Source organism: Lissotriton vulgaris, chromosome 6 (assembly GCF_964263255.1).
Source record: "Lissotriton vulgaris chromosome 6, aLisVul1.2, whole genome shotgun sequence".
Lineage (NCBI taxonomy): Eukaryota > Metazoa > Chordata > Amphibia > Caudata > Salamandridae > Lissotriton > Lissotriton vulgaris.
In genome coordinates this window covers 1,565,133,605-1,565,159,483 of record NC_141694.1, presented here as the reverse complement: position 1 = coordinate 1,565,159,483, position 25,879 = coordinate 1,565,133,605, and the positions used below count along the sequence as shown (strand labels likewise).

The 25,879-nt window shown below is 46.1% G+C and overlaps 1 protein-coding gene across 1 annotated transcript in view; it reads left to right on the top strand.

Moving 5' to 3' along the window:
• The window catches only part of APLF (aprataxin and PNKP like factor), a 675,440-nt gene that overhangs the window by 593,738 nt on the left and 55,823 nt on the right, over positions 1-25,879 (top strand). The gene's annotated exons all lie outside the window — the stretch shown is intronic.

The following is a 25,879-nucleotide window of genomic DNA, read 5'->3' as shown; positions in this document are numbered from 1 at the left end:
GTTTGGGCAGCTTTGGGAATCTGAGCTGCAGATCCTATTGCCTTGGTTATATTTGACTGACTAGATCCACTAGGTATTACCTCGTTACCTAGAACATTTACATTTAAACATGGGCCAGATGGGCCAAGTTGAAATGGGTTCAGATTCTGAGATGGGCTTGCCGCCCCTACCTCAGTTAAATTTAACATGGCACATTTATTACAATTGCTAATCAAGTCATGAACTGGTTTCTCAACTTTTTCCACTTTTAGCAATATTGGAGCTAAGAGAGCCTTTGTCATTGACTCCAGTTTTGTGAATAAAATGTCCAGTGACTGTTCTAAATTCAGACCAGGTTGTAGGGATGATTGTGTCTGTGTTTGTGTCTGTGTTTGTGTCTGTGGGGATTTCCTCGAAGACTTATTACAAACAGTTTGTTTTCTCTTGGGCAGTGGTAAATCTGAGGCCACATAGTTCCCCTCTGTTATTTTGTCAGCTAAAATATTAGATAACATATCCGATTTGTCAGGGGAGAGTATTTGATATGAGGAGACAAACGCATTTACCATCGATGAGCCTTGTAAAAGACCTGCACTAGATGCTGATTTTCCTTGTTCCCCCTCCTCACTATCAGCGTGGATCTGAGAACATTTTCCGGCCTTTAATATTAACCGTTTCTCAGTCAGGGCTATCTCCTGCGTGATCGCATGTGCAGCTTTAGTCAAAAAGGAATCAATTTTTCCAGCCATACAGACCCCCGATGTCCCCCCATGTGAGGCAGGTGTTTTCCTTTTGCCCATTTGCGAACACTTGACACTAGAGGCCTAATGTCCCGGTATTAGGTCTCAATAAAATACTGGGTTAGTCAGGGCTAGTGGGGTGACTAAAACGTACCTTGATTTAGTGACTGGTTTCTGTCCAATTTCAAATATATGGGTAAAGGGATCCGAAATCAAAACAGCCAAGGGGTCTGGCCCAGCCCCGCCTCCTCCGGTAGCTGACAGACACGGACGGGCCCCCCCCCTTGGCCCGAGCTTTGCCCAAACACAGGTTAAAAGCGCCTCTGGGCACTGCTGGCGATGACTAGAAGGAGCGGAGGAGCCTGATGAATGGAGTTGATCGGACCTGCTGTGCACGGCTCTTTACCCCACGTGTAGCCTGGTTGCTGGGGCGTCTCTGTCAAAGCAGAGCAAAGACTATGGTGACAGGCGCCCAGTTTTTAGGGTCACACTACCTTCAAAGCCTGTGTAGCATGGCAGCCAGGCACAGAGCAATAGTTGAAGTGCTTTTAGATGAAAGAATTTGGTGCTGCTTAGTTATTGGTGCGCTGATCGTGCAGCCGTCTATTGCAGAATATTGCCTGATGCCAGAAAAGCAAAGCACAGCCTGCACAGTGGAGGAAAGAGGTTACAACGTGTGAAAACATGCAGTTGGAGCCTAGGTGTTGCTTGGCTAGTGCATCACGGCAGCGCCGATATTGTTGCTGGAGCAGGGCTTAGCGCTAGTCACGAGATGGAGGTGAATGAATAGGAGCGGAATGATAAGGCGGAGAGGCGCACGAGTTTAAACCCTGCGTAGGGCGTTCAGTGCTTTTGGGAAACGTCAATATTCTCTGCTTCAATATACGTCTACAGCCTGCATTCCTCCACGGGCCAAGCGGTTTTGTAGTATGGCCTCCGCCCTCCGCGCTCAGATATGGAAGGGCCGAGATTTAGCCCGATCGACGCGGCGCCCTCTCCTCACCTCTGAAGTCCCAGTTAGGCTGTTGTGCCCTTGGGAGAGATCAGTCCTGCGGCACCGCCTAATATGGAAGTGGGCATCCTGCTTGCCACAGAGCACCCACCGGCTTACCTGACCTCATGTGGTGGCCGCCATTCCGGCAGAGGTCTCACCCCTTGCAACTGTGCCCCCGATGCCGAGGGAGGCCGTAGCATGCCAGCGTCTATTGGGTCAGAGGAGCAGGCTGAGGTCGTTAGCGAGTTGTGCGGCTGTAGATGAAGTGGGGGTGAAGAATGGGTCGTCTATCCTTCTCCCAAAGACAGCAATTCCACGGCCAGGCCTATTCCGTCTCCCACGGCCTGGCCGCTTTTCACCTCGCTTCGGCACTCCAGGCACTTCAGGACTCCTCGCATTGTCGCTGCACTTCTGGGCCAGTCTTTGGGTACGGCGCTCGCTATGGTGTGCATTCATTTAGGGAAAAGGTAGGTCATATGTACTACCCAGCGCTCACCGACACCCGCATCTTTCTTGGACCAGTTCTTGTGTGGGATAGGTTTTTCTCTTAGACACTGCCTTGTTTCCTCAATGTGTAGTATATTTATTGGCCTATCTGAATGCATTGCACCATAAAGATGAGTTATAAGCCTGTGATCCCCTGGCATTGACAACTGAGTTACAAGTGTATGAGTGGTTTCAGGAGCCTCAGGAATCATCGACCATAGCTGGTGCACCATGGCAGCAATTTTAGCATATGTCTCCATCGTTTCCTGGAGTGTAATGAATCAACCCTCTGGGTATAGGTCAGATAGCATTATACAGAACCTTTTTGGACACTTTTTAACCGACATTAATCGAGGTGTCTGTTCAAAAGGACGTGCTATCCAGATGTGCAGGTTGGGGTCAAAGGGTGCCCTCTTTATTACCCAGTGCACCATCTGTTCCAAGAGCCTGCCCATCAGACTAATCAAATATGGGCAATCGGGAGACAGTCCTCCACCCGCATCAAAAGTGTCCCAAGCAGGTGTCCTTCATGGGTGCCCGCCTGCAGGGACCTCTCCCATTTGGGCTCCCCATCCAGCCATTGTACAGCATGTTGTAATTGGGCTGCCAGGTAGTAGAGTTCCATATCAGGAACTTCCATTCCCCCTTTGTCCCCATCCCTGTGTGGTAAGTCCTATTTTACATATTTTTCCATTCCAGAGGAGCTCCACTAAAATTGAGTCTAATTCATGGAACATGCTTTGTTATGGTGAAGTGCATGACATAGAAGCACCTCAGCAGTACCATCATTTTTATGAGCGATATCTTTCCCATCAAAGATAAATGCAATGAATTCTCTAACCCGATTGAGGGACATACCCCATCCAGTACTCGCCCCATATTATAATCATAGGACTGTTGCACGTCATGTGTGATTTGTATCCCCAAGTACAAGACCTTTTCTACCACCCAGGACAAGCTCAACTCCAGTGGTCGTTCTACAGGTAATCTGATGAGTTCACCCAACAGGAATAGAAACAGACTTGTTCAAATTAACCTGGAGTCCAGAGGATTCCCAGATCTTTCTCATTACGTTTAGCATTATCGGTTCGGATAAGTCTAGTTGGCGCTAGTAAATCATTGCATCATCAGCATACAGTGATACTATTTGCTTCGTAGTTCCTACCTGTATACCCCAGCCACTGAGGGTCTGTCAAAGTCTAAAAGCAAATGGGTCCATCGTGATGGTGAAAATAAATGGAGACAGTGGGCATCCCTGTTGGGTGCCTCGCTGTAAGGCTATCTCTGCCGAGATGTAGCGTCCCATGCACACTCTAGCCTGTGGGTTTATATAGATCAGTTAAATCCAGTTTATAAATTGTTGCCCCAGTCTCATTCTATGGAGCTCCTACCAAATATAATCACATGTCACAGTGTCAAAGGTTTGCTCAACATCTAAAAAAGCAAGAGCGTATGGGTTTCAAGTAACTCTGATGCATGCATAACATGTGCAAGCCGACGTAGGTAATGCAGTGTGTTCTTCTGAGGGATGAAGCCCGATTGATGCCCATGTATTTGTTGCGGAAAATAAGGAAGCAGCTGTGCCTCCAACACGTGGGGAAGAGCCTTGAGGTCAACATTCAGCATAGAGGGGGGCCACTATGATCCTGTTTTCATGGGGTCCTTACTTGGCTTTGGGACTACCAATTTGGAGGCCTGCCTCATTGGCTGTGGAAGTTCCCGCTTTTTGAGAGTCTCAGCAAACAATCCATCAATTCCTGTTGCCTTGTTATTGGCTGTTCTTTGTTTATGTTACTTAAATGCAAGCTGTATTTTGGACAGCCACGCAGAGATATTCTTTTAATTTCATTCTAGGTTGGGGAGTGCCTGAGCCTGTATTACAACCAAATTTTCTTGCAAGAGTTTTCCTTTCTTTCTCACATTTTTCCATCCCTTTGATCTGCATTGAAGTGGAATTCTCTTTCTAAATATTTTATACTTATGCCTGGTTGTGGGTGATTCCTTCTTAAAAGGCCCTGAGTGGTGGTTGCAAACTGATGTGTGTAAGGATGTGCTGGAATCATATTTATGGCAAGCCCATCTTTGCCTATCTGGTCTCCTAGTGGACCAGCAGCACAACATAGCTGCTTCTACTTGCTTCATGCATTCAGCCACTGATGGAGCTATTCCATTTAAGCCACCTTGAGATTCCGGGTGCGTGTTCCTGTACATTTAACACTCGCCAAAGCATGATGGGATAATTTGGAGGAATTGATTATGATCTGTGGACAATGGTCGCTCTCAACCCGTGAAACAATGTGGTAATTTTTTACAAGAGGAAACATTTCAGCGTTACATATGGTATAGTCAAGAAAGGAAAAGGTTTTCCCATCAGATCCTGTCCAATTTGGAGGTGTGTTTATTGTGGAAAGCGACCATACAATACTTTATAACCCATGCTCCTTAGTTACAGGACCAAATATTCGCCCAAGGGACTTAGTGGGCAACACCCTTGAGTTAGTGTGCTTGGTTATGTTCTGGGCGCTCTCTGAGTAAAATCCCTCATGATCATCAGGGAGTTCTTGGAAGAGATTTGTATTAAAACCCCTTGTAATCAAACACTCGTCATGGGGATGATCACTGGCTAGGTCCCACAAAACGTATATTAGACGGTTACATTTGGCATTTTCTCTCTTGCACTTGGGTTGATGTAAACATTTATCAGCAATAGCGATTGCTGAAAACTCCAGTTACTGGTCTTTATTTGTAACAGTCAGTGCTCCAGTAATACTATCGGATCAATGTTTACTTTTAGCTTGACTGAGGTATATAGAGATAGACCGCCTTTTAGACCATGCCTATTCTCCCTGAGTTCTATTCAATCAAAAAAATGCCAATGCTGCCTCTCCGAATGACCTACCTGTTTTTCTGTCTCACCTATGAATAGAACACTAAGTGAGAATACCTTTGTTTTTTTAATCAATCCTTCTTTTTATTTTATTTTACTTCATTTCAACTATTTTTGTCGTTTATTTACCCAATTTTTTCACATTTCAAAAGAAAACATATATCAAACAATATATGAAAAACCATTTTACACATTAAAACAACCCCTTCATGTCATTCATACTCACTATCACTACCGATCTCTGTCAGACACTCTCCAAACATACTCTCAATCACACCACTCTTATTTACAATCTTCAATACAATAATATTTCAAAAAAGAAGAAATTTTCACATAGCCATAGGATATAATATACACATAAATCAGTATTTTACAAATTTCATCTTTGCTCTATTCCTATGGCTGTAAAACAACAAGGTCTACGCGTTTCGAAATCTCCTTAATGTGGAGTTCTCATCAGGACCACATACTGTAAATGAAAAGAGGGGGAGACCTGTGTTAGTTGTTGGGTTCTAACCATATGGGAAACTACTAGTTGGCTCAACAACTCCCTTCATACATCTTACCTCTCCAATTAAGGGAAATTCAATTTTACTGGTCAGCAGAACCGCGGCGCGGGACCACCTAAATGATATCAAACGTACGGCTCAGCAAAGCTATACCTTCACTTCAATCTCATACCACAAGACTTTAAGTAACAAAATAACTCACTGCTCACATGCTGCTTTGGCTCACAATCTGCCCTGCAAGAAAACATAATGTATGTTGTAATGGAGTGGTTTTTAAAACAATGGTCTTTACATCCTAATTTTCGTGAGCGGCCAGGGCTTACCTAGTGGGCTTCTTTCTTCGGCAGCTGTTGGATTGAATAGGGTTGATTATTTAGGCACACCTGGAAAAATATGGAAATACAGCCATTGGCGTCTACGGAGACCAAACTGTCCATGTATCACATATTTGACTCAATGACATATTCCTTGCGTGGTTCTTTCTGATGAGGGAACTCCAGGTAGCGTTCACGTTTCTAAGCATTGGTAATTCTAACCTCTGAACTATGAACATATCACATCTTTAGTTGAATAGCGCTTCGTTTGTATAGTCCTCTTGTGTGGAGGAACTGTTAACGTTTTTGAAAGCGTATCTCGACGCACTTATAACGGAGCGTTGTATGCATCTATAGCGGGGAATGTCAATATTCCGCCCACCTCGCTACCCGTTGTCGGGCATAAACTTGTTCCTCAGCAACTACACTGAAGCGGTACTCACCTTAATTCTATTGTAGTTCCTTCTTTCGCCAGCTCCTTTCAATCAATGGCAGCCCGTCTCTGTGTGGGATTATTCTGTATCGCATTAAATCCAACACCAGTTATCTATACTTCCGGGATACGCCATCTTGTAGTATGTTATTCATTCCCTTCGAGTTGGTGCATTGAATCACAATGTGGGGTTTGATCTTATTTTGCTGTAGTTGTGTTTTTGTCGCTGTGAACGATGCTTTATAGCGTTGGAGCGGACTCTTCTCAATGTTCGGTACTTAGAATACAATTGGCCACCATTTTGGATCGGTCTGTTTTGTTGTAGTGTCCATTAGTAGAGCTTCTACTTGAGGGATGCGCCATCTTGTAATGTAGAATTTGTTACTGTCATATTGGTCAAAAAGGAGTATGATTTAATTTTACATTTGCCTAAAGACCGCTATTGGCAATTTCAATGTATGAATCTCTATAATCTGTTCAGTTAATGTTGGCTGTCACTTTAGATTGGTCTCCTTTATTCCAGGGCACCCCAATGGGGTTGTGGATTTCCTGAGATTGTTAGTATTGGTTACTCGTGAATATCCAGTCTTTATGACAATTTATAAATTTCCGAAAGTTTGTTAAGTCCTTCTGTTGCGGAATTAAACCGTACAATCATCATTGCTTCCTGTCTTGAGAGCTTCGCATCCAAATCACCTCCTCTCATATTCTGCTCAACTTTGGTGATCACTGTCCATTGCAACTCATTTTCTGTATGATTTTTTAATTGCCAATGGTTCACCAATGGCGCATTGGGAACCTTCCTTTTTATTCTTGATTTATGCTGCTGAATGCGTGTACGAATCTCTTGATTTGTTTTGCCAATATAAAGCAAATCGCACGGGCATCTAAACCCATGTATCACATAGCGTGATTTGCAATTGGTGAAGGTCTTGTGTTTCCATGTTGTTTCCTTATGCTTAAAGGTGGTGCCCTTTTCTGTGGTGGCACAGCAATTACACCCACCACTTTTGTGATTGCCTTGAATTGGTGGTAGCGCAATCATAGTTCGCAAAGTGGGTTGTTCTTTTGATGGGAATGCTGCTCTCACAAGTTTATTTGCTATACTCGCCTCTTTTCTGAAAGCAAATAATGGTGGTTTGTGTAAGTCTTCGCTTAGGTTTTTTTATCAAATGCCAATTACTATTGACCACCTTTTTCAGCATATTCGAGTTGGGGCAATATGTTGTGACTAATACCATTCTATCCAACTTTTGTTTGGCTTTTTCTTCAATAGGCACTCACGTGGTGTCCACCACGCTCTTTTCATGGACCGTCTTAGTAATTTTCTGGGGTATCCACGTTCGATTAAGTTAGCAGTCAATTTATCAGAGTGTTTCATATATTCATCTTTGTGTTGGCCATTCCTACGAATCCGTAGTTATTGCCCATAAGGGAGGTTCTCCTTCAGGCTGCGGGGGTGATTGCTGGCAAAATGAAGTGATCTATTCCGATCTGTTTCTTTTTTTAAGAGAGTTGTTGTCAGACCTCCTTCATCTGATGGATAGATCTCAACATCTAAGAAGGGCATTTTGTTTCTTGAATGGTTAAGTCTGAATTTAATTTCATGGGTTCTATTATTCAGCCAAACATGGAAGTTTCTCAATTCTTCTTCTGGACCTGTCCACACAAAAAAGACATTGTATAAATAACGAAGCCAATTTTTAATCCAAACCCCAAAGGGATTGTTCTGATAGATACATTTTTCTTCATAGCTTGACATAAACAAGACTGCCAATTCAGGAGCGAATGGACATCCCATCGCTACTCCGCCCACCTGAAAATAAAAATCTCCATCAAAATTGAAATAATTCCGTTTAAGTGCGAACTCTGCTAGTTGGACAATGAACTCCGTTGGTACTTTTTGCGGTTGTTCTCTCGTTTCCAATATTGTTCTTAGTACATGTATACCCTCGTCTTGCGGTATCTGAGTATACAAAGATGTTATATACATTGTAACCATCCAGTGGTTATTTCTGTCAAATTCAATGTCAATTAATTTGTTGATAAAGTCCATTGTATCTCTAATGCACGATTTAACACTGGGCATAAATGGCTTTAAGAAAAAGTCCACAAACTTTGCTATTGGTTCCATTAATGATTCGCATCCTGATACGATATGACGTCGGGGGGGGGGGGGGTCATTTTTGTAGACTTTTGGCAGAACGTAGAATAAAGGAATTCTCGGATGTTTAATCTTTAGATATTCTGATTCTTTTTTGCCAATTCTCCCTGAGGGCCGGCTTCTAGTGCTCAATGTACCCTATATCGGGAAACCCAACTCTGCTCATGTTTCCTGCAGTGCTATGATTTAGTGGTTGTTTAAAAACAGGATTAAATCCAGTACTCCTTTTGAACCAACAGGTCCAGGTGTGTTCTGTAGGTCCCATTTTTATACCTAGCGCCTGCCTTTGTGTGGGGGAATTCTCAGACCTACCTCCAAAACTAGTTCTCTGCAGTTTTCTTCCCTTCTCTTGGTCCTTGCTCCAAACTGTCTAGGGTGACAAACGCAAGGAGAGGCCTGCTGTCTTGTTCTTTTATGTGGCTGCAAGCAGAACCCTTTCAAGTTTAATCAGATGAAATAGCAGTCCAAAAACATGAATAAATGTCAGATATATTTATTGAGCATTAATATGTACAACCGATTTAGCAGGGGGTTTGAGGCAACTGCTACCTGTAAAATGTAGACCCATATTGCATCATTATTTTTGCCAAATTTACATATTCTATTAAAATTATACAACTTGATCAATGGTGCTGCTCGAGGGCAGAGACACTTTGTTGCCGCCATTCCTGATCGCCTGCCACACTGAGGATAACGCCGTCTTGGGGCTCATCACTGGACCGGACATCGGGACTGCGAGGACCAGGTTGCTTTGCGGCAGAGTCACCGGCCCCACCTGGGTCCTCTTCCCGCCACGCCTCCTTATTTAGACCCGCCCAAACACGCACACGCGGGACGCGCGCGGGCGTGCGCCGGGCAAAGCCCGAGCCAAGGGCAGCCCGTTTAAGCCCGTTCAAGACCGGACAAGGACGGGACGGGCCACCCCCTTTTCTCCCTCACATTCGGGGACCATCCCGTAAGTACTATTTCTGTATCTTCCATCTCATGCGCAATAATATGGCAGCTAAGCAGAGTAGGAGCAAGGCAGCCAATGCAAACCTAACTGGCACTATGGACAATGTTATCGTCAGGGTAAACTCCTTCTTAGATCAGGGAATCACGTTGATGGAGAGGCGAGTCTCGCAGGACTTAGCAATTGTCAGAAGGTCATCTAAGGGGTATATTGCAAATGCAAGGACACCAGATCATCATGGTTCTTTTGGTGGTATCGGTGCATGTATGATACCTGAATCACCAAACGCTCATTTGGCAACTCGTGACATGGATCACTCTACCACAGGGGATCAGTCTACGATCTCTGACTCACTACTGTTGACACCCCTTAAACTACCTATTGTGGTTAGTCCTGTCAAGGAGCATAACACCAGGCAATTACGAGAGAGACGCCAAGGGGCTATCCCAAAGCAAAAGCAAGGACAGGTAAAAAAACACTGGAGGGAAAAGGGGGAAGCTGACCAAAAACACTCGTCTAACTACTGTTGTAGGGGATCAAGCTGGTGCACCTGCTTCAGTAACTGTAGTCGCACCTAGTGAAGACCAAATACCCATGAGAGTGGCATCTGAGGCTGAGGCAGAGGGTAAGAGTTTAGGGAGTCCGGGAAGAAGGGGGGGTCTAGAGGATAGCTTATTGGTCAAAATGGGTGATTTACTGAAACACTTTTTACGCCCAGTGGAAGATAGACTTACCAAGATTGAACAGCAATTAAATGTGATCAAGCTTGCCTCACTGGGCATTGCTGACTCCCTAAAGAAGGTAACTACCCAAAGGGTCAATGCTCCTCTAAATGACACCCAGGAAGGGGAGGTCGCTCATGACTGGGTAATTCCGCTAGCTCCAACTACTGTTTCGCACGTTCCAGTTGCTCCCCCAACAATTGTACCTGCGGTACTAGTAGTTAATAAACCAACAGAGCGTAAACCGGCTCAGCTGAAAGAGAGAGAAGGCGATCCTGTAGCCAAGGCTCACGGGGGGGAAATAAACATCGATCTGCCCCCGGAAGCAAGCCCTTCTTTGGTGGTTTTAGCAAGGGTCCCGGCTCTGAGTAAACCTGGCCAAGAATCCTTTACGACCTTAAGGAATAAAGTAGCCGATTGGCTAAACAAAAATAGACTGTTACCAACGCCTATCTCAAGTAAAATACTTATGGTACGAAGGGTGTCTTGGGTGGGACATATGGCTAAGGATATCCGGGGGGATTGTGTCCTTGTCAACTTTAAAGACCCTAGGACAGTGGAGCACATCTGTAACTGGAACTATCATAGACCAGGAGCCTCTATCCTACCACTTCGATTGTCCTACTTTTATCCACGGGATAATCTTCCCTCTGTTGATGCTGGATGGTCACTGGTACAGCGGAATGGGAGGGGACAGATTAATGGGGGTAGGCTTGAGTCTTTATTAGCCTTGAGCCAAACCCCCATTCATAATCAGTTTAGTGGTTTGGAGGCTGTAGACTGACTTCAGGCACACAACGAGGTTCTCACTAACACTGATGTCCCACCCAGCAGTAGCTTAGTCAACCCACCTAAATTAGCCTTGTGTCCAGGTCCCGAGTTGTCAACCACTGCTCCAGTACCTTTGGGGGTTAATATAGAGAATGATCGGGCACCTGACTTATCCCAAGGTGATAAGACGCTGCTGAGCAGAGGTTCCACCCGGACTCTCAAAATCGTTTCATGGAATATAGCGGGCCTACGCAATAAGTTATCCCTCCCGGACTGGAACACCTTCATTGATGACCATGACTTGTGTGTATTCCAGGAAACATGGAGCCTTGAGCCACTGTATAAGCCCGGATACTCTTGTTTCCACATACCAGCTATCTCTTCAGGACGTGGACGCCCACCTGGAGGTCTCATGATTTGGGTTAAGGCTGCGCTTAATTGTAAAATCATCCACCATCTTTGTTCAACACCAGACCTGATGAGCCTAACAATTAAGGGCACAACGGGTAATTTTATTTTAGAACTTTTCAACATCTATGCAAGAGGCACAAAAGGGGGGCAAAATCTTCTACTATTTCCATCTTGTCTGAAGTACTCCTTTCTCGTCCCTCTGATTCCCTTATCTTGATGGCTGGTGACCTAAACTGTTCGTTTGAACTCCTGGCAACTGATGACACTCTGGGAATCCATGATGAAGATGCAAGATGGGGAATACCTTCATTATCGATTCCCCCAATGAAGAAATGGTCCCCGGTGGTTATTCAAATGAATGCCCTGACGTTAGAATATGGTTTAAGAGCTGTTAACGGGCGCACGCCCTCCGATGTTATGGGAGCTAATACATACAATAGGGTATCCTGCCCGAGCAGAATCGATTATATTTTGGTTGATAAGAGGTTATGGAAATATGTGAGTGATATGATTGTTCTACCATCTATTGATAGTGATCATAATCCTCTATCTCTTTCCTTGTTGGAACTGTGGGAAAATAGGGAGTACTGCCCTACCATTAGCTCTGGGATGCTAACAAAGTCTATTATACCATCCAATTGCCAAAGGTTTCTTAAATGGCCAAAATGTATCCTGAATGAGCAGAAAATCACAGCTCTAGAGGAAATCCTAGGAGATCAGACCATTATGCTTTCTGTTGTTTGTACGAATGAGGTTGGGTCCCCAGTGGTGGAGACAATTCACGCTGAAACAATTGATTTGATGGGATCACTTTTCCTGGAGGCTCCTTCTCTTAAAAAGTGTTCCCTGACTACCAAGCCAATGGAGAAGTGGTTTAATAAGGATTGTCGAAGGAAAAAGTAAGCATTGATACTTGCTATTAAATCTCACAATATCGTTGAGGTGCGCATGGCAAGGCTACAGTATAGACAAGCCATCTTAGAGGCGAAAAGGGCCTGGGAAGAATCGCATTGGATTAGCCTAAAAACGGCGAGCCAATCTGAGAATGGCGAGCTCTTTTGGGCCCTGTTAAGAAGGTCTAATGGCAGGGAACCGGATCAAATCCCTAACCATATTACTGATAGGGAGTGGTTTGACCATTTTAGGAGTCTTTATACAGGAGACGACATTCCAGAGAGTTCTGGGCCCGTTAGTCGCCCTATGGTATCCACTACGATCCCCTTGGACTTTTTTGACCTCATTGGGAAAACAGAGGTGGTGGTGGCCATAAACAAAATTGTTACAGCTAAGGCCTCGGGCCAAGATGGTATACCGGGTGATCTATTTAAAGCAAACGCAGACCAATGGGCAACCTATTTTGTATTCCTGATTAATGCCTTGCTTGAAGGATCTCCAGTCCCAGACTCCTGGAAAGGAGCAGAAATGATACCTATTTTTAAGAAGGGGTCCAGGGGAGACCCTGCCAACTGTCGCCCAATAAGTCAGTCAGTCAGTCAGTCAAATTAACTTTATTCGATTTGATAAAATCATACAAAGTACATAAAAACATTATTATTTACAGTTAAAAAAGAATTAAACAATTTCATTTATCAGCGAGTTAATTTGAATAAATAAATGCATTTAAAATATTTAAAAGACCCGTTATATACATCAGTTTTCCAAATTCATGCTCCTTCTGGCTCTGGTTGCTGCCACCAGGAAATTGGCCATGGCAAAAGTAATGCAGATGTTGCCCAATGATTGTAAATATAGCATTGCTGGTCTCACCTGGGAGAAGCCAGCTTCTCTTAGAACTGGTAGCAGGTATTTTTTTCTTTGGGCGGAGAAGAAATCACAAAACATAACAAAATGTAAACTGTCTTGAACAGAAAAATTGTCACAGGTGCAAGTTGGTGCTAGCTCCGGATTCATCCATTTGTTAAAATTACCCAAATAAAAGTGAATGATGTTGAATCTGAATCTTGTTAACAAGAATCTGTGAAAAGGGTTTGTGACGAAACATAAATAAGGCTCGATTGCAAGTGACTGGAGAGTTAAGTAGTGCGTTCGGACAGAGGGTTTAAATAATTCAACTTCTTCTCGCAACATGTATGCCCTAGACATAAACTGTTTTTTTATGAAACTCACATCCTGCTTTGTGATACACGAGGGAGAGGTGAATAAATCTGGGCGACCTAGTTCATTAAAACATTTGTGCAAATACCCCAGCCATGGTATCGTGTGGCTGTGTTCCAAACTCATCACATCCCTCATGATCATGTGGTTTAACGATAATTCAGGGTTTAACCAGGTCTTAAGCCAGTATGTTAGTGGAGCCAGTCTCAGTTTGTCCTGGATATAATCCATACCAAGTTCTGAATGAATGGAAAAAACCGGGGAGGATTGGGGGAGGGACAGGACTGAGCGTAAAAAACTATTCTCAGCTACCTGAATTTTATCTAAGCGTACATAGCCCCATAAGGAGGCACCATACAAGGCCACGGGAAGGGATTTGCTGTTATAAACCTGGATAATGGCCTTCATAGGTTTATGGCCCAGCCTTTTAGCGAAGCTTAAGATGGCCATGGATGTTCTAGTGACCGCTAGGCTTTTTGCGCGTATCTGTGGGCCCCAGGTACCCCTGCTGTCAAAAAGGACTCCCAGATATGGAAACACGGGGACTCCCGATACTATCTCCCCTTTACAGAAAAAGGTTTTTATTCCTCTCTTGGCCCTTTTCCCTTGTCTACCTACGACCATAGTGTGCGATTTGGAGGCATTAACCCTCAGGTCCAACCGGTCCATAAAGGTCCCAAATGCATCTAGCAGTTTTTGAAGGCATACCCCTGTGCGTGCTATTAGTACAGCGTCGTCCGCGTATAGGAGAGCAGGGATCTTAACTTCTCCTACACGCGGAACGTCACTAGCTGCCCCAATTAAGTGTTTGCCTAAGTCATTTATATAGATGGTAAACAACAGGGGGGCCAGTATGCATCCTTGCCTAACGCCACAAAGGGATCTAAAGCGTGACGTGCATCTTCCCTCTTTGGTTACTCTTACAGCAGCAAATAGGTCCTGATGCATAGATGCTATAAACGCCACCAGGTCTACATCAATTCCCATGTTAATTAGAATCTCCCATAGCTTAGACCTGTTGACCAAGTCGAAGGCCGAGGAGAGGTCCATAAATGCTAGATACAAGGACCCCTCCTTGGCCACCGTGTACTTGGCAATCAAGAGGTGGAGATTTGAGCACTGTTCTATCGTGCCCCTTTTTTCCCTGAAGCCATACTGTATATCAGCCAGACCCCCACACTCCTCCAGGCTATCTCTTAGTCTGTCTAAAAGGACTCTGCCCAGGATCTTGATAGCAGAGTCCAGTAGGGAGATAGGACGGTAGCACCCTGGATCGTCCCTTCGCCCCTTTTTAAATATAGGCACTATGGTGGAAGTGGCCCACGTGTTTGGGGGGGGAGAAGTATTTGCGGCTGTGAACACATTGGCCAGGATGCCAGCCCAGAGTTTGGGGGAATGTAGATAAAAGTCAGCTGGCACCCCATCTGGGCCAGGGGCTTTGTTCCTAGTTGTTGCGCAGATTGCTTTTTCCACTTCCCCGCTGTTAAACTGTAGAGGAGTGGCCACCAAACTTACGCAGTTTTGTAAGTGCGGCCGGTCCCCCGACTCACCATAAACAGAACTGAAATGGGCTAGCCACTTCTCATCTGGTATTACGCAGTCAGTGTCTGCATTGGGAGATTCTGAGAAATAAGGGTGGTTTACTACAGCCCAGAATTGCCTACTGTCCCGCAAGATGTTAATGTCGGTTAGTTGTTCCCAAGCCTCCTGCTTGATGCTATCCCTTCTAGATTTCGTGGCAAACCTGTACTCTTTTCTCAGCGTTGAGACCAGAGCCCTATCCCTAGGTTGAGCTTTAAGGGCAGCTTTTAAAGCTCTAAGGGCCTTACTGCATGCAGAGTCAAACCATTTGTGTGGCTTTGGTTCTCCCCTGCCCCTTGGTGCCGTAAGGTTCTCAGCCACGGTGTGGCATATTGATTGAAATGCGGCCATAGTATCATTGCCTGGGAAGGTCGGGTCTTGGCAGATTTTAATCTGCTCTTCGATCTCTTGACCGATGTTTCGATAAAAATCGTCTGCCACCACATTCCCCCACTTCAAACGCCTGCCTTGATCTGTAGGGCGAAGGATATAGCCCTGTTTAGGCTGCCCTGGCATGGGTCCCAATGCTCCCCCCCCAGCGGATCGATAAAAAAACAGGGTTATGGTCGCTAAAAGGGGAAAATACAGTGCGATAGGAGATGATACAATCAAGAATGGCAGAGGTCACAAAAATATAATCAATAACAGAACCCATGGGAGAGCCCTTGTACGTTGGTGCTCTAGATACCCCCTCTCCTGCTGTAAATTCAAGAAGGTTATAGTTGGCCAGGAAGACCTCCAGTTCCTCTCCAGGCCTGGTGTGTTCGAAGTGTGGACCCTCCTGGTCCCAAGTCTCCACAGCTCCCTGCCTGGGACAGCCGGAGTTACAGGGGTGAATGTTAAAATCTCCCATTAGCACTATTTCATAGCTGGTAGAGGAATTTTGGATAAATGTGTTTAGAAATGTGTCCAGTTGGGTGATGTTATTACCCCCAAATTCTTTGTTGACAGAGTTGTAGAAATTGATAAACAAAATACTTTTAGATGAGCAGCTTTGCCTTTCTACAATTAGACAGTTTTGGGAGTCATAGTCAATTTGTTTAAGTGGACCCGCGAGGTCAAGGGAAAAGAGGGTCAAGAGGCCTCCCCTCGCTCTGCCTGCAGTGCTGGGGCTGGCCGCGACTGAGAAGCCTACAAAACCGTCCAGCCACAAACTAGATGACAAGTCCCATGTTTCTTGCAATAAGTCTTATTGACGCCTGGAGAGGATCCTTTCCTGGGCCGAGGAGAACAATATTATTTCGCAATTCCAGGCAGGGTTTAGGGCATGCACAAGCACAATAGACCAGCCTTTCAGACTGGTACTTATATTGGAAGGTGGTAACCATTGGCAAAGGCGGTCTTTATTTAGCATTTATTGATTTAAAGACCGCCTTTGACCTGGTTCCCCGAGACCGACTATGGCTGGTCTTACAGGAGATGGGCCTTCCCCTGCCCATCTTGAATCTCCTGGCCTACATGCATGATGGAAACTACGCCCGCATTAGATGGGGCACCCAGGAACAAAAAACTGATAAAATTCCCGTAAGCAGAGGTGTCCGCCAGGGATGCGTACTGGCGCCAACCCTGTTCACGTTGTTTGTGAACGGGGTTGTTTCTTTTTTATCGGAAATTGACGCCGACGCTCCCGTGCTGGCAGGTGATAAAGTCCCTGCATTACTTTTTGCGGACGACACCCTGCTGATATCAAAAACTCCAGCGGGATTACAGAAGTTATTAGATCGGTTCTGCCTTTTTTGTAAAGAGAGGGGCCTAATACGTAATACTTCGAAAACGAAGCTCCTTTATTTCAACCCTAGCAGGTCATCCAAATCGACTCTTTTACTTGATGAAGTACTACTAGAGCGTGTGAAAGTCTTTGATTATCTGGGGATTAGAATATCAGATAACATGAAATGGCAGCCGCACATTGAGAAAATCGCCTTAAGCCATAAGAGGTTTGTGGGCGCGATAGGGAGGTGTAGGAAGGGGGAGGCTCTAGTTGGCGCAGTGCAACACTAGCGACAAGCAGGGACTCTCTCTTCCTCGTCAGGGCTGAGGGTTACCTTCCAGACAACCTCTGCTTACCCTCTAGGTAGTGTGGCTTAAGCAGTCGTAGGCTAATCTTTGGGGCACATAGGGTTAAACACTTGCAACAGTACACCTTTACAACCAACCCACCACACAACGAGACCAGACTGTATTCTTGTAAAAATATATATCTTTATATAGATTTTAAGCAGGCTTGTGAATACAGTCAATAACTTTATGAAGACGGTTGCAAGTTACGTAATTCGGGTTACCACAGTTCTTATGGAAGTTCTCTTGAGGCCCGTAGGCCGGTGTTATTCAAAGTTCTTGTGGAGCCGGCGGCTTCCAAGGGATCTGTCCCACGTCGCGTTGCCTTCCCGGGGTCGCTGATCGTTGCGACTCTTCGGCCGAGCAGGTCACTGGTCGTCCGGGGCAGCGGTGTTCTGTGGCGGCAGGGTCCTTTCCTCGTCGTCCGCTCCGACCCTGGAGGCGGCGGCTGTGCGGTGGTGACAAGTGGCAGTACGGTCCCCAAGTGCAGGACGTACCCAGCCAAATGTCGGTGCAGCTGTGGGCTCACAGCTGGGCTGTCGGGCAGGCTTACCGACCTTGCGGATTCTCGTAGGGCAACTGTCCGTCCTTGCAGGTGAGTGACTGCTCGCTATGCAGTCACCTCCATAGCTTGGACCGGACGGGTCCTCCTTTGCTTTGCTCTCGGGCTCCCGGTGCAGTTGCGGTCACGGTGTTCGGGCCAGCGGCGGCTGGTCCTCACTTTGCTTCTGCTGTTGCTTTGGGCCCCGGTCACGGTGGTCGGGAGGATGTGGATGCCTAAGAGGAGATTCCTCCGTCAGTGCTGCGGCGATGGTCAGCACCCGCAGTCGCTTTCCAAGGGGGTAGCGTCCACTGGTCCTGGGACGCTGGTCAGGGGGCAAGTTCAGTTGCAAGCCCTTGGAGATCTCTTTGCAGAGTTTGGCACAAGTAGCACAATAGTCTTTTCGTAGTCTTATTGTCTTCCTCTCCTTCAGCAGCAAGGCACCAGACACAGGCAAGAGTCAGCACCCTTCCTTGTCTCTCACGGTCCTTCTCGTAGGGCAGAGTCTTTCTGTGGCCCAAACCGGATCTAATTTTCAAGGAGCAGGGCTCCGTCTTTTATAGGCCAATTCTTTTGTTCTCGCAGGCCAGGGGGGCCTTTGCATAGCCACTCTCAGTTCTGGAGTACCCCCGCGGGTGTACTCCGGCTTCTGCTTTCAGTGTGAGGGGCAGGCGCATCAGACGCCCCACAGGGGGTGGAGCCAGCATTGTCCGGCCAGGAGTGGCCAGAGTACCTTGTTGATGGGAGCTTCGCCCTTCCTGGGCCAGGTGCCGGCAGGGTCATCCGCCGCTCCCCAGGAGGGTGGAGCCAGCATTGTGGAGGTCGAGCACAGTGACAGCTCGAGTCAAGAGGCACTCCTACCTCCCACTAAGGTGTAATCTGCGCATTCACCACCTGTCATCCCTCCAGCCCTGTCACTCACACATCCCAGACAGTCAGATACACACCAGCAGAGGCGGCTGAAATGGTTAAGCAAGCAAATGCTAACTTTCTAAAAGTAGCATTTGCAAACCCAGGGTACTGAAATAAACTTGACTACAAGAAATATCTCCTTATCCTGAGTTCAGGCATACTAAACATGACTCACTACCATGCTCCTTGAGCCTGCGGGGATTATAGGGTGTAATAAACCTCGCAGCTCAGTCTGGCCTAATGGAGCAGGTAGCCTTCAGTAGTGAAATACGGTCTTCGTTGTAAGTCACTACCAGGACATGCCACGCACATCAGGGCTTGTCCTACCTTGCACCTACAACGCACCCGGCCCGCAGGCCTACCATAGGGGTGACTAATATGTAGTCAAGGGAAGGGTCGGTGCTGGCAAGTGGGGACACTTGCCCAGCTAGCGTGACAGTACGAGACCGCACGCGGGTTCTGCGGTCGCAGTTCCCAGACACATCTTTACGGCTGCTTCGGTGGGTGGCGCAACCAGCGCTGCAGGCCCACCAGCAGTATTGGCATCTACAAGCCCCGGCACTCTCTCGTGCGCTTTACTAGGGACTAACAGTAAATCCAATGCACCAATCATGGATACCAATCGTATGTACAATTTACAGTAGGGAGCACTTGCACTGCGGCACGGATCAGCCGTGGCGCAGTGCCCTGAGTATCGGAAAACCAGCAAAACATCGGAGGCACATCAGCAAAAAGTGGAAGGGAGACTCACGCCAAGGTGCCAGGTCTAACAGGAGGGAACATCGCGCCTCTACTTTCAGGCCGATTGCCCCAGCCCTGGAGATTTATGCTGCAAAGGCTATGGGTTGTGCACTATACGGAACCGAGCTCTGGGGCTTTGGCAACATAGATGGGCTTGTCACAGCAGAAAACAAGTTCTTTAGAGAACTTGTTTTGCTACCTAAGAGGACCCCCACTACGCCGCTTTTGAGTGACCTGGGTCGTCACTCAATCAGGGATTTGATTATCTTACGTCCTCTCCTTTATTGGGCTCGATTATGGCGCACCCCTGAGTTATCTAGTTATGTGGATGGCCTTAGAGAAGTCATGAACTTACAAGGATCTCATAAGATTGGTTGGCTGGTAAACGTAAAAAAGCTCCTCACGGCCACTGGCCTTAATACCGCTTGGGAGTCCGGGATCCCGCTGTCCAAAAGAGAAACCAAGAGAGCATTTTGGGCATGGATCGACGACCAGGAACATAGAGATCCTAACTTAGGTAGACTGACCGACGAGTTTCGCCAACACAAGTTGGTGCCTCGCCTTGAGCTCTACTTCAACTTCATTCAGAAACCGAGAGAGAGGGCCCTCTTTATCCAATTCAGATTTGTTACCCTTCCTGTCTGTGAACGCACGAGTAAATGGAGCCCTCCCCACCAAACTCCTGTTGAATGCCCTCACTGTGCAGGTGTAGTTGAAAATATCCCACATCTCTTCTTTGCATGTCCAGCCGATACTAAACCTAGAATGAAATGGTTAAAACCTGTGTGTCGACAGCTTCAAATCAGTAACCACTCTATTGCCCTCAGAATCCTCCAAACGGATGTCAATACAACTTTAGTCTGTGGGGTGGCAAAATTCTTAAGCTGGGCCTGGCTCATAAGATTAAAAGCCCTTCAGTGAATATGCACGATTATTAATTTTTCATTCTTTAACAAAGCTGATACAGTTTAATACATTTTTATTCTCTTATTGTAACAATGATTACTGATGTTCATTTTAATTTTATTTATCATGAAAATTGTTTTTTAATTGTATAATTGCTTTTAAGATATTTTATATCGAAATAAAGCTTTGTTGACTTGACTTGAATTTGATCAATGCACCAGCAACATCCATATGATAATTTCACAGCATTTTTCTATTTTATTCAAACATGAAAATATTCTTTTTTGAATGTCAAAATCATCAATTTCACCATCATTTTTTGGCCAGCAAAAATAGTTTCTCATTTTTCTTTTTTGCAATTGTCAAATCCAAATGTCTGGCATGAGCCACATCAACATGTTTATGTTGAAACAGGAGGCACAAAATTATTACCTCGTACAAACTTGTCACCTTCAATAGAATGTTCATCACTTTGTAAACCATTTGTGTATCAACCCAAAAATTATTTTTATTAGGCCAACCAGATTTGGATAAAATCATAGCTTCCTTTAAGACAGCACCTTTACCTATATCATGTGTCAGTTCATCGTGACCTCCTCAAACACTAAACTCCAATACTACTATAAAACATTTTTCAATATCTGTGTCTAAAACCACATTAGTGTAGGATCTACTCCTTCTCATCCATCCTGTCTTAAAGAACCTCTCCCCTCACACGTATATTTCCTTTGTCTCGCTGTCGGTAAGGAATACACAACCCACAACCGCAGGTCATTCACAGTCATGTTGTTAGAAATAGGGTTTGTGGTTGGCTAGGGTATACACCTAAGCCAGGCAGAACCCACCACTCTAGTCAGTGTAAGGGAGTAATACACCCAAGATAGCCCCTGCTCACCCCTTTAGTAGCTTGGCCGAGCAGTCAGGCTTATTCCAGTGTGTAAAGCATTTGCACAACACACACAACAGTGACACACTAGGCACACCACAAAAAGAGATTCCACACATGGTTATATAAAAAATATCCTTTGTATTATACATAAAACACATTAGACCCCAATCACATTAGTCACTTTGCCAACCAGGCGATTGTCATGACATCACATTCATCATAAATCACTTTGCCAGCCAGGCAATTGTCATAATATTGTACATCATAAACCACTGAGGGAATCACTCATAGGTTGCATATGTTAGAAAACATAATCTGAAAACATTATGCCTAGCATCGCAATGAGAGCCACCAAAGTAACTACTCATAGACTGAACATGTTATAAAATACCATCAGGAAATCATTATCAAGGTACATAATAGGTAATATTTACCAATGGTACTTTTTACACTTTCACCAGTCATAAAATGTCGGCTTTCTGGTTTCACATACATCACTCACTTTCCTTGTGCAGGAATCACCCAATTTTTATCCTACACACGAAGCCCTAGTGCTTCTGTACTTCACTGGCAGGTTATATAGTAACTGGGCCATCAGTGCAGGTAATAGCAGCCCCTGTGGGGGGTTTAGCAGGAATACAGTACTTTTACTGGCTTCCCACAGGAGGTAAGTCCTGGAATAGAGCAAACCCCGTGGGCGATTGGGACCGCCTTCAAGGACCCGCCCTATCAGACTGCCCAAGCGCTCCCCCAAGGTAACATCCAACTAGAACCTGAGAGGGGGACACAATTAGTTGCAGATGGCGTGGGGGCCTCACCGGCTTCCCCGTAACAATGGACCAGAAGTCATCTGCCCCATCCATTCCGGTGCAGCTGCAACTTGCCTGCTCCCTTTTTATCTGAGAGCATCCCCGCTCTCCGCTGCAGTCAGCCTTTGCTTGGGACGGGTCTGCGGCAACAGAGGCTCCTCTCCCGGCCATGGCTTCAATGTTGGTGGTTTTAGGCAGGTTGCCAGGTGACGCCGGTAATTGCTCCGCCCTCTTCCGGGCCGAGGCCAACACAATCACTTCCTGGTTGCATGAGGCAATGACGGGGAGACTCCTAGTGGCCAGGACCACCCAGAAGGATTCCACCAGCTGCTGGCAATGTGAGGGGAGCACCCCAGGGAGCAAGGGGTCAGTGCTTTCCCCACGACGGTCTTGCACCAAAAAATGAAATAAACAAAAGGTTAGAGGGAGTGCCTATTATCACTTTATCATTGCAAACTGAGCCCATGCCACAGGCTCAAGTAACCCGCACAAAGCGCTCCACCTGCGCTTATCCATGCTGAAAGGGGCATTGATGAATTTAGTGCTCAGCAAGCACTATGCGCTTGTAAAGGGGTCGAGGGGGTAGGAGCAACTGAGTCAGAGGCTTTAAGTAAGGCTTTAAGGGATGGCTTTATTTTTATGTACGCTTTCCGTCTCCGACTTCTTAGTCTTTCCCGGGCAAAAGCTGCTTGATCCGTCTTGCTGTTGGTCAGGGACGTCAGGCTGGTAACCGGGGATGGCAGGTGTGATACTCCGTCCGGGCCAGAAAGCAAAAGAGAAACAAAGGTGGGAATTAGGGGTTTGTCCTGGTTTGATACGTCAAGGGTCCGGGAGTGAGGGAAACCAAGTGAGCGAGTGCTAAACACACGTTTAAACTGTAGTGCACACGTACTCGTTCGGAGGACAAAGGTTCTAGTAAGTGCACAGGTGCTCGTGAGAAGGACAAGGGGTCCAGGGACTGTACAAGTAGCTTTACACTATGTACATGCTGGGTTGTGTGCGGCAGACTGTTTACTCAGTCCCACCCAAGCCGCAACCTTGCCCCGTACCTGTTCGAGCCACGCTCCTCCGGTGGGAGCGTGGCGGGACGGCTCGTGAAGATGTTGGCCTCCTGGCTTGGTGATAACGCCTCGGCAGTCTGGAGCTTCGTCCGTCTCGTCTTTTTCCTCCTCGATAGATGGTTTCTCTCCTCCTCTCCGTTCACCGTCACCTTCTCCTCCTTTCAGGGAAACGCCGTCCGTCAACTTCCTGGTTGCTCCCCCTTTTGACGTACTTGGCGCTCTGACGTCCGACACGGGAGGAGTCTCGTTGTTGAGGAAACCCCAATTAAAGGAGCCAGGTTCACTTTTCTCCTTGTAGCTCCATAGGGGCTCTGTATCCCGAGGCCAGTCTTCTTCGAGGTAGGGATTGTCATGCTGGTGAGAGGAGATAGATGCAGGTGAGAGGGGGACAACAGACCACCAATCTTCTACACAATCCTGTCCCTCCACGGAACGCCTCTCCCCGTCACAGCGCTCCTCATATGCACTTATGAAATAAAAGGAAGAAGGACAGTCCATTCCTTCTAATGCTCCAGACAGGAGCAACTGCATGCTAAACCACCGCTCACTCAGAAAAGGCAGCGCTCCTCACACAGTCCTTCCGTTCTTCTTCTTAGCAGGGTCCTCTTGTTCCTTGAAGTATTCTAAAGCCCAAAATGTTATTTTTCTCTTTTAGGCAAGAGTCTCTGAACCCAGCCCAAACCAGTCCTGTCCTCCCTTGTGCAGCATGACCACAGGGGCGGAGACAGCATTGTGAAAAAGGAGACACTGGCTATTCAGGTGCAAGCAAAATTCCTCCCACCACTCTAAATGCAGACCAGGTCTATTCAGCCCTGCGATGAGTCACGCAGGCAAGGCAGGGCTCACATTAACCCACCCAGTGACTTTCTAGAGTGGATGCACATCCCAGCTCCTGTCACTCAAACACCAGACCCTGAATACATTAACAGCCAGAGGCACACAGAATGGGAAAGTAAGAAAATGCCCACTTTCTAAAAGTCAAGGAACAACCAAGGGCCTTGACTCTACTCAGAAAGGCTGAGCCAAAAATACACAAACCAAAACAGATGCCAGTACTGAGTTTATTTGGCAATTGTTTTTGAATTAGAGTCCAATGTAGACTGATCACTGGTCTCAACGAAAGGTGAATTTCTCAATGTTATTTTATTTTCAAACCTTATTTTTCATATACAATAAATACAGTCATAAAAAACCTACCTTCCCAATAACCAAAATAACACCCTACAACATGTATTATTAGAACAATTCATTACTTCATGTCAGACACCCCACACATTCAATGCTTTCTTACATCCGTTTCACATTCACAAACAGATTCATAACCCACTCCACACATTCATCCAGAAGCCCATGGGAGCACCCAAATTAAGTTTAAAGTTGTAAAAAAGGGGGCTCCCCCAAGGAGGGCTACAGCGCACCCCGTGATCGCACAACATGAATGTTGGAATCAATTGTAATGCACTACAAAATAATCAACACTGTTAAGCAACAGACTATCTGTGTATTAACAACAACCACTTCAGTTGGCTTGTGTTTGCTTGACTTTAAGAGGGGCGCATGGTCGACGTGTTTCGAACCCTGTAATTATCAGGGTTCTCCTCAGGACCATCCAAATCTATAAAACACAAGAAAAACAAACATTCTTTTACTACTCTGAACCATATATTGCGTCAACAAAGTGAGAAAGCACCCCACTGGTGCTGGCGCCTCTTACCTTATTTGAGCTATGCAGCTACTCTTGCTGTGCATTTACAAATTGATAATCAAAGAAAAAGAACAAAATTGAAATACACAACTCAACTGTCTTACTGTCTTATACTCCTCGATTTAACATAGTATGCCATGGTTGCACCATCTGGGCAAGTGGCCCTATCCATGCAAGACCTTACGTGGTTCTAACGGCCAATATCTGGCAACGGGCGAACAGGGGCTTCCAAAAATGATGTCCCAGTTAATCTTGTGAATGAATCTGTGGAGTGAAAGAGTATCCAAGTGACTCAAACAGCCCACTGGAACGATGTCATCCTGGACACAAATTTAACAACTTATTCCACATACCGTGTATGTAGGCTTATTCCACTGGAAAACAGCTACTGACAGGGATCGACTCTATCGAAGTTCAAACCGCAGGTTGCTCCGTCCGGTTGCAACCTGCAAATATAGTTAAAGACGTGAGTTGCCTGGCAGGTTAATCACGTAGCTGCTTAGTTTAACGGTTATACGGGACTGGCAATGCTGCCGATTTTCATGCAAAGATGTTTTTACCTGGTCTCAGCAGGGATAATGCTGTCCTTGCATCAATACGGCGTCTGGAGATCGTCGTAGCACTTCCTCAATGTCAAGTACCGCGAGACAATCCAGTGATTTGCAGGCATGCTTGGGAGCGTAGTTTTCACCCAGACGCGTTGTCATGACAACTGATGCCTCAGTCCTCGTTCGAACTGCTTATGCGAGAGTCTGACAAAAACCAATTGGCTTATCGCTGGCTAACCTCGGGGTATGAAGCTTACGCGAGAGGCTGATAAACAACCAAATGGCTTATCGCTGGTTGACCTCGGGGTATGAAGCTTATGCGAGAGGATGATAAACAACCTAATGGCTTATCGCTGGCTGACCTCGGGGCATGAAGGGAGGCAGACCTTGTAGTGCACTAGCGTTGTCAATCACTGCTCGTGCTTTTGACATACGTGGTTTGCTAGCGCGCTGCGTCCCTCAAAAAAACCTTTATTGGCTTCTGTTGTCCACACAAATAAATCCTTTTTTGCATCTGCCGACTGCCACAAGTCTTTATTAACCCACCGAAGCGGCATCAGTGCTGTCCAATGTAGAAGTGAGGAGAAAGTTGTATGAAAAGCACACTGGTTTATCATAATGTGTGCACTGTAAAACCCCACTCAGCTCTGT